At 36.6% G+C, this 5,566-nt stretch overlaps 1 protein-coding gene and 1 long non-coding RNA gene across 2 annotated transcripts in view; one reads left to right on the top strand and one right to left on the bottom strand.

The window, feature by feature from the left end:
• LOC102671133 (UPF0489 protein C5orf22 homolog) overlaps positions 1 to 5,566 on the top strand; it is an 834,013-nt gene that overhangs the window by 626,223 nt on the left and 202,224 nt on the right. The window lies entirely within an intron of this gene.
• The window catches only part of LOC102671450, a 14,413-nt gene continuing 13,555 nt past the window's right edge, over positions 4,709 to 5,566 (bottom strand). The window contains exon 2 of the long non-coding RNA XR_422245.2: positions 4,709 to 5,368. This is a non-coding gene — a long non-coding RNA (uncharacterized LOC102671450). The remainder of the gene's footprint in view (positions 5,369 to 5,566) is intronic.

Here is a 5,566-nt window from a genome sequence, read left to right as displayed (position 1 = left end):
TTTTTTTTTTTTTTTTTTTTTAGGGACCTGTTAGGTTGATTGATTTTTCTTTCTTTCGTCTTTTTGGATCACTATTCTTTGTCTTATTTTTCGCGGAGATCTTTAGATGCATGGAAATTTTTGTTAAGGCTGGGATATTATTTTGATTTAAATATTTTTATGATCGAGCTTTTACGTCACGAAGAATTTGAATTAATATTTATAATTGGAATAATTTTAGATTCTCAATAAAGAATTTATTAGATAATTTGAATAAGTTAAAAGTATTGTTCGAAATTATTTCTAGATTAGTATTTGTTTTTTTCTTTTTTCTATCTAGGAGATAAAGTGAACTATTCAAGGGTAATTTGTCGTTAAAACGATAATCGAAAACTTGGATCGAAGTTGTTGGAATAGGTAAATATAGGCAATAATGTTTCCTTCCATATTATTCTTTGAAAAGTAAATTGATAGTTTACTCTAGGATTGAGCGGAGGTTAAAGACTATACATGAGCATAATAGGATATCCAAGTCTATTTATTATAGACATAAAGCACGATGATAAATAATGAGATACTATCGAAGAAGAAAACTTCGTCTAACCAGTTGTTTCGAAATTTTCATTCCTGTGATTATTTCTTAATAACTCGGGATGAGTTTATTATGTATTTACACCCTCACTTTTGCAATCATTTTCATGCTAAAAATATAGGAAAACAGTTGTACAATTGATTCGTATTACGTATTATATCCCAAAATTGAAACGTAATGAAGAATATAATAAATTAAAATTAGCATCTCAAGAAGACGAAGAAATCTAAAAAAAAAAAGATTTTCCACATTCTAAATCTCCCAATGTACGAAACGTTTTCCTAACTAACGTTGGAGAAGCATTTTCCAGAATCGTACGAAATGCCAATGAACGCAGAATTATTTATTTCGATATCGGGACAAAGGCTGTAAATAAAGAGTTGTGAAAAGTTAATGGATTCCGGATGATTGGGGATCGAGAAAGAGAATTGGGGTGCGTAGATCAAGGGAAGACGGAAGGGACGGGTGGCTCATCGAGTCATTGGCCCCCGGTTTTATAACGATGACGTCGAACGTAAATCGTCATTTTTATTGCGCCGCGATCCTCTTTACGCTTGTTCGCCGACGCTTTCGAAATTCTCGTCCCACGTAAAAACAGGCCAAAGCCGTCGTCGCGTCTCGTTTCTCGACCCCAACAACCCCGAAGAATTTTAAACGCCTCTGAACAATCGTCGAATTCCTCGACGAGATATTCTCTCTCCGTCCTCCTCCTTCCCCTCCCCGAATCTTTGTTTTACACCTCCAAACCAAGGAAATCAAAGAGGAAAGTTCCGTTATTTCCTTTTCGTACAACGAGCCGTAAAAGTCTTTCTCGTCCAAGATCAACTCGATTAATCTGATCTCGTCCAATGATTCGATGATCGAAAGAAAAATTCGAGTTATGAAAGAAGAGGTAAAACTTCCATTATTCGAATCAAATAGATAAAATTATTCTTGAACGATGGAATTTTCTTAGATGAAATATCGCACAAATTTTAAATTTTACTTTTTTTTTTTAATGTCAATGATTGTAGATAGATTTTCCAATGTATATAACCAATTTTGTAGCATTTTCATTACTTTCTCTAATTTCTTCTCAAAAGTATTTTTTGATTTGGTCTCGATAATAGAACAATAGGTACACATCAGGTTATGTGTTCAATAATAATTTTAAATGAAATTCTATTTCCACTGTTGTGATAAGGAAAAACATTTACAATATTTATATGTAGAGATAGTGTACAATAATGGTTTTAATTAATTCGGTAACTAGAAAGTTGGGATAATGGAAGTTCCATTCCATGAAAGATGGAAAAAGAAGAAAATATGACGAAGTGATAAAAGTACATCGAGAAGGGATGATCCTTGTATCTGTATTTCTTTCCCATTCTCGATTTCGATACTTTTCTTTGTTTTCTTCCTCTTTTCTCCCTTTTTTTTTCTCCCTCTAACCTTCCCTTATCCTCCCCTTTCAAATTGACGACGTGCACGCGAACGAAGCTGAACCATTGCTCTCTAAACAGCTACGACGACGACGACGACGACGACGGCTCGTGTGAGCGGCCAACCAACGTCCATAATTAATGATAATTGTTCAACTAGCTTGATGGCTTTAATTAAAGGCAGTTCTGCAATTCTCCACGCGGCGATCTTACTTCTATTTTCCCGTCTCCTCCTCCTCCTCCTCCTTCTTTCTCTTTCTCCCTGTCCTTCTTCATCCTCCTCTATTCTTCGTCTCCCCCTAATTCCTCTTTCTCTCTAAATTCCATCCATCTATCCATCCATCCATCTCCTTCTTATCCGCGCAATTTCTGATCCTTTCCTTCTTTCTTTTTATTTCTTCTATCCAAGGTTTTCGACCGATTAACGCTTCAACGAGACACCCCTCCCCTGCGCTATCTTCGAGCGGAATCGAAATCCCCCTGGTTTTAAACTTGACGAATCGAAAACAAAAGACGATCCATTATTGTCTGTTCGTGTCAGCATAATGAATCAAGGAACGGTGGAATTTCATGGTTTCGACGTGTAATTAGCTGTGGAACGCGAGAATTACCCCGTTAACGATTTCTTTGGAAACCCTCGTTAAAAGGAACACTCGTTATCCGAATACCCTGTTATTTCGTTGGATCTCTCTCTCTTTCTCTCTCTTTTTTTTTTTTATATTCTTCCTGTTGCTTTCCCTTCCTCTCCCTTTTTTCTCGATTTTCGAACCGATAATTTCGTTCTTTTATTGTTATTGTTATCGTTGTTTTTATTATTTTTATCCAATATGGCGGTCTACGGCGAAGACTCGTTAAAAGGTGGAATTTTTCTTTTTTAGATCGATCATGATTTTCTAATGAGTTTTAAATTTTAATTTCTGATCGTATAGTCTTTCGATCGAATTTATTTTCGTTGGGAAGATATAATTAAATGAGAAATGATATTATTTAGTACGACAATGTTTCGTTTCTTTCTTCGATATATAAAAATATTAATTTTTTGAAAAACTATCGGTGAAAAGAATTAATTGCACCATTCAAGTCAATGGTGTTTCTTTATTTATATGTATATATTCTTCGCGTAAGTAACACGAAGGAACGATTGTGATGTAAATAATATGATCTTGTTGACTTGATCACAGATAAATAACTTCCAATTAAACCGAACGTGCACGAAAGTTGCCTCTGAATTCTCGTGCGAAACTTAATTTCAATATGCCGATTTAAAACCTGATAATCATCCGATTCTTCTATAAGTAATATCATTTTGAAAATCTAATTTCGAGAAAATAATAGAAAATAATATTACTTATATCTATTTTTTCCACGATAATATAATATTAATTTACATTTGATCTTAAAAAAAATGAATTTTTTCTATGTATAATCAAGGATCATTGTAATGATTCCATATTATTCATATTTAATCCCTTGATTTCATAATCCATCATTGAAAATGCTTTTCTCGTTCCTTTATTATTATTATCAAATTATACTTAAATATATTAATATTCTAATAAAATAATATATAAAAATTTTCATATTACTCAAGAGGCAAGTTTCTCACAAATATACTTATGTTTCCATCAATAATTTGATGACATATCAGCTAATAATCCCTCCCTACTGACTCTCAAACTTTCTATTGCACTTGTGCCAATCCTTTTAAAATTTCGCAAACCAACGTTAAACCCCCAATACGACAATCATTGTGCCAAATTGCCAATTGGACACCTCCATTGGACACCTCGAAGATCGTCGAGGCGATTGAATAAAAAGAGGGGAGGGGGATGACCGATTCGAGCGAGGTGATTCCCCCCTTACAGAGGTCGAGAAGGAAGAAGGTGAAGGAGGACGGTCCTCCTTGTCTAAAAGTCGAAGTTATCGTCTGTTTTTCTCTTCTTCTTCTTCTTCTTCTTTTTTTTTTTATACCCAACATCCCCCTTCCCCCTCCCCGGATTCCAGCTCGGTGGTGGAGAAGGAACCCTTTCGGAGAGGAGAAACGAGAAGGAACCGCCGGCTCGGCCCTGCCATGTGTTTCGAATGAATTTACATGACGTCCCGGCGTGTAGCTATGTCACTTTTTGCCGGTGTGCGTGCGTACGTACGCGCACTAGGGCCAGCATGTGGGCAGAGATTCCCTGCAGCGGCAGATGTTGGACCATCTTCGCTGTGTGCGCCCCTTCGAGATACGAAACTCGCCATGATTATACCCTATCTGGCCGGCGAGGAGGCAGGGCCGTATGTATCGTCTTGCCTTGGATTCTTCGGCGCCTCGCCAACCTTGATGACGTAACGGGGCCCTCCCAACCACCCCTCCCTCCCTGCGCGAAAACATCTTCCTTTCCTTCTCTTTTCCATTCGCGACTTTTCATTCGTTCATGCTCTTTCGATTGAAGATATTGTGTGCACAATAGCGACGTTCCTCTGCTTTCTAATTTATTATATTTTCAGAGGGAGAATTTTAGATTAAAAATCTGAAACTCGACTTGTGGGATATTACGAGATTTTGGAAGATCGATTGATAAATAGTTATTTGGTAAATAGATCGTTATTGTCGAAGCTTTGTTTCGAAAATATTAATCGAATCGGGGAAACTCGTTAGAGATCTCTTACGTATGAGTAATGTAATGAGAACGATACGGCTAGGTGAGAATGTAAATAAGTGTACTTTTTATATTTGATGGAAGATGATGATTTCGAACGAGACTTTTTCGTAAAAGATTTGTAAGATTTTTATAATGTGTTGTAAATTTTTCCTCGACGTTCGGGTATCCCGTTTCGGCCAGTTTGTTCAAAGGGAAGATTTTTTTTTAGAAGCGGGGGCGTGGCCGTTTGTTTGGAAGTATTCCCTGATAAGTGGAACGAGATAATTCGACGAGATTTCGAAGCTGGCGGGGCGTATATCATTTCTGTGACAGTGACAAATTTATGGGGAAACTTTTTAACAAGGAAAAGGTTCGAAGATACCCAGGTATTTTGTAAAGTTTCTACGTAATCCCTATCATTAGATTAGGCGTTAATTTATAATAATATCCTTTTACGTATCTTCTCTCGAAACCGTGTGTAAAAATAAAGGTTAAATATAGGGTTCGATTATCGTTTCGTTATTATTATCAAAGAAACGATCATCTCACTGCGACTAGAAAGACCTTTTTTTTTTTTTTTCTTTTAAAAAATATTCGTTACCGATTCCGTCCTTCGTGGTTTCGCCAGTTGCACTCGAAATTCTTCCACACACTTCCAAATTTTTTCCGCCATTTTCCGCGGGTTCATCCTTACCGAATAATACCGCCACTAAGCAACATGCACACTTCCAACCGAGCGTAGAACACACCTGGAACAAACAGGGAGAAATCATCGATCAGTGTGATTGCGGGATTACGCTTCTCTGTGTCGAAAAAAAAAAAAAAAAAGAAAAGAAAAGAAAAGAAAAGAGAAAAAAATTTGCCGGACGATCTCGATTTTCGCGTGAAACGATATTCGGACGAGAACGCAGACATAGAGTTTCTCGGATTACAAGTGTTCTCGATAC

Source organism: Apis dorsata, unplaced genomic scaffold (assembly GCF_000469605.1).
Source record: "Apis dorsata unplaced genomic scaffold, Apis dorsata 1.3 scaffold_382, whole genome shotgun sequence".
NCBI classification, from domain to species: Eukaryota; Metazoa; Arthropoda; class Insecta; order Hymenoptera; family Apidae; genus Apis; species Apis dorsata.
The sequence above is the reverse complement of the archived record's forward strand: the minus strand, read 5'-3'. Positions and strand labels throughout refer to the sequence as shown.